The 4,090-nt window shown below is 38.9% G+C and overlaps 1 long non-coding RNA gene across 1 annotated transcript; it reads left to right on the top strand.

Annotated features, from left to right (window-relative positions):
• The first annotated feature begins 466 nt into the window (after nt 1-466).
• LOC149117630 (uncharacterized) lies at nt 467-1,327 on the top strand. The gene is made up of 2 exons (XR_016205323.1): nt 467-598; nt 1,195-1,327. It is a non-coding gene; the product is annotated as an uncharacterized LOC149117630 (long non-coding RNA).
• The last annotated feature ends 2,763 nt before the right edge of the window (nt 1,328-4,090 follow it).

A 4,090-nucleotide genomic window follows, 5' to 3' on the forward strand; every position in this document is an offset into this window, starting at 1 on the left:
CATAGAAAGCCATAGAAAGCCATAGAAAGCCATAGAAAGCCATAGAAAGCCATAGAAAGCCATAGAAAGCCATAGAAAGCCATAGAAAGCCATAGAAAGCCATAGAAAGCCATAGAAAGCCATAGAAAGCCATAGAAAGCCATAGAAAGCCATAGAAAGCCATAGAAAGCCATAGAAAGCCATAGAAAGCCATAGAAAGCCATAGAAAGCCATAGAAAGCCATAGAAAGCCATAGAAAGCCATAGAAAGCCATAGAAAGCCGGATTTCTTACATTCACCTCATTTCCTGATCTGTTTCAACCGATCTTCCACCACCCCACCCACCTCCATTCGCACATTTGTGCATATATATTGATTTCCACAGAAATGCTTACCTTAGTGGTACATTTTATCCTGTCCACTTTTGAGAAAATTTATCGTCTTATTTGCAGGGAAAATTGATGCTGAGGACGGTTTCAAAGGCTGAAAGCACTGTGAGATATTAGGAATAGCTAAGAAAAAGCATTTTCATTTTTTTGCGCTTTCTGTTTTTCAACTTCTGGTGACATGTGTTTATCTTAGGATGGAAATTACTTATCCTCAAGAACGAGTTAAAGAGGTAAGTCACCAAACAAAATATAGCTACACATTGAAAAGTATCTGGTATGAAATACAAATTACATAGAAACTTCAATTTAGTACGTCTTCTTTGATTTTTAGGAACAGTGAGTCTATAAACTGTATACGGCTGAATAAAAATAATGTAAACAGAATTTGCGTCACCACTATTTGCATATGCACTGTTGTTATTTGAAACGAACAGCACTGGATGTTTAGCAGCATTATCGCCCCCTCACTCCATATACTCTATAAGCTTGGAGCCCCCTTTACTGACAAACTTTAAAAATGGGTTAGAATATTTTTTGGCAATGTGCTACTTTTAAGAAGTTACTCCGTTCGATAACTGACAGCCGTGAAGAAATGAATTCAAGTAGAGAGCTAGTTATTTACGCTTAACCCAAGAAACAAAACATAATTACACACTGAGAATGGCTTGTAAACAATTTTAAAGAAAACAGAAAATTATTGTTAAACTTAATATGTGTCACCAGTCTGCCAAATTTTAAGGAATTTCACAGCAGGAAACGCAAAAAATTCACTGTCAGTCTTTAATTCTGATGTAGTGCTCAAATTTCATCATACTTACCCCCGCAGGTTGGCGGCAGATGAAAATTTGACAATATCCTCAAGATCAAGCTACCGACCTTCATCAAAAATAAAAATATCTCTAGACATTAACTAGTATCTGGCACGAAATAAAATTTGAATAGAACTTCCATTTGGTAAATCTTTGAATTTTAACAACAGCGAGTCTATCAACTAAATACGGCTGACTTTAAATAATGTAAACAGAATTCGCGTCTCGCCTATCTGTAGATGCATTGTCGTTATTCGACACGAACAGCACTGGATGTTTATCAGCATTATACTCCCTCCTTTGCTCCATATACTATATAAGCTAGGAGCATAGTTTATTAAAGAACTAAAAAATGGGTTAAAATATTTTCTGACAATGTGCTATTTTCATTAGCGACGTTGGCTAGTTCGATTTCTGACAGCCGCGAAAAAATTAATTCAAGTAACGAGCAAGTTATTTCCGCTTAACCCACGAAACAAACCATAATTATGCGTTGGGTAATGGCTTGTAAACAATTTTAACAACAAAAAATTTATATATGAGGATTTGTCTTCGTTTTCAACAAACAGATGGTCTGCAAACAAAAGCCAATAGATTTTGCTTTGTAAACATTAAAGTTTGGGTAGCAGTTGTTGGGTGCCAAATAACGCAAGCAGAAGGTTTTTGATGTTATCAACTCGTTACATTACATGAAAGGCAAATAACACAAGCAGAGTTCTCCATTCGAGAATCGCATGTCATAACATCGACTTAAAAATATTTCATGACATTGCGTACCCCAATAGAAGTTTCTCGAAACGACCAATTCGAAACTTTCGTCCCATCGAGAATTTCATGCAAGATATGACAAGCGAAATTATCCATTCCACAATTGCATATAATTACTACGACTCACAGATATTTCACAACATCATGTTGCCATTATCTAAGTTTGTCGATACGACAGATTCCTTTCATTCGTGGAAAGGAAAGTTTTCTGTACGAACCTACAAGCACACTCCTCCATTAGACAATTTGATGTAAATACAAGCCCTTGTAGGGCTTACTTTATTTTACACAACGATACAAAACGAAAGAAACAAATCTGTACTGAAATAAACGTATCAAGTATCAAAACAGTAAGATTCCTCTGTACGAAAACCTAAAAAGGAATAAAACAGCGGAATTTCCAAACTTATAAAGTCGAAGATCTGTATTTCGAGAACCGAGTTCTTCCAAGACTGTAACTATATAACACTTATTGCTTCAGATTATTTAACACTTTTCGTACATACAACTGGATGCAGTGATATTTTTTAACAGCGAGTTATAGCCGAAAGATCACAAGTGCCCCATTTCGCAAATTACAAATACGTATTTTAAGAAACGGGTGCTTCAGTACCTTACTTCCTTCGTTATCAAAGTGATAAAGCGAACATTAAATCATCAAAGATGAGTCAAGTAGTAAGCACTTCTTTTACCAAGCACAAATCTGTAAGCTCGAAACCGAGCGTGCAATATCCCCCAAGTTCCGGGAAATCGAGCCAAAGTTGGTCAAAATCACAATGCGTGTAAGTCGGTCTTCGCTACCTTTTTTCACTCTTAAAATTAAGTGGGGCTATTTTGGCGCTAGAAATTAGCTCCAAAGCAAGCATGCGATAGTTTTACCTCTATCCATGTCACTGAAAACCAAGGCTATCACGATGAAGTTTAGGGTCCCTGGGACTGGAAAATATCATCAGAGTTCCGGCATATCGAGCCAAAATTGGTCAAAATCACGATGCGCGTAAGGCAGTCTGGGCTACTCTATCAGTCTTAAAATGAAGTGGGGCTATATTTCCCCATATAACCTCGAAAACGAGCGTTAGAATATTTTTCCTCTGTCCATTTCACTGAAAACCAAGGCCATCACTAGTTAGTTTAAAGTCCCTGGGCCTGGAAAATATCCCCAAGTTCCGGCAAATCGAGCCAAAGTTGGTCAAAATCACGATGCGCGTAAGGCGGTCTCGGCTATTCTTTCAGTCTTAAAATGAAGTGGGGCTATAATTCGGCCTAGAAGCTCAAAATTAAACGTTCAAATATTTTTCCTCTGTCCATTTCACTGAGAACCAAAGCCATCACAAGTTAGTTTGAAGTCCCTGGGACTGAAAATAATCGAGCCAAAGGTGCTCAAAATGACGATGCGCGTAAGGCGGTCTCGGCTACTCTATCAGTCTTAAAATAAAGAGGGGCTATGTTTTTTCCTAAAAGTGCGAAACCGAGCGTGCGATCGTTTTAACTGTGTCCATTTGTCTGCAAACAAAGGCCATCAGGAGTTAGTTTAGAGTCCCCGGGACTGGAAATGATCCCCCAGGTTCCGGGAATCGAGCCGAAGTTGGTCAAAATTACGATGCGCGTAAGGCGGTCTCGGCTACTCGAGCAGTCTTAAAGTGAAATGGAGCTATATTCGGGCCTAAAAGCTCGAAAGTGAGCGTTCAAATATTTTTGCTCTGCCCATTTCATTGCAAACCAAAGCCATCAGGAGTTAGTTTAGAGTCCCCGAGACTAAAAAAATATCTCCCAAATTCCACAAAATCGAGCCGAAGTTGGTTAGAATCACGATGCACGAAGGGTGGTCTTGGCTACTCTATCAGTCTTAAAGTAAAGTTGGGCTATATTTCGTCCGAGAAGCTCAAAAGTAAGCGTTCAAATATTTTAGCTCTCTCCATTTCACTGCAAACCAAGGCCATCAGGAGTTAGTTTAGAGTCGCCTTGACTGGGAAATATCCCCCAGGTTCCGGGAAATGGAACCAAAGCTGGTCAAGATCAGCTTGCGCGTAAGCCGGTCTCGGCTACTCTTTAACTCTTAAAATAAAGAGGGCCTATATTTTGGATGAAAAGCTTGAAACCGAGCGTGCGATCGCTTTACCTGTGTCCATTTTACTGCAAACCAAG

Source organism: Orbicella faveolata, unplaced genomic scaffold (genome assembly GCF_042242905.1).
Source record: "Orbicella faveolata isolate gen_17 unplaced genomic scaffold, um_ofav_v1 contig_1, whole genome shotgun sequence".
NCBI classification, from domain to species: Eukaryota; Metazoa; Cnidaria; class Anthozoa; order Scleractinia; family Merulinidae; genus Orbicella; species Orbicella faveolata.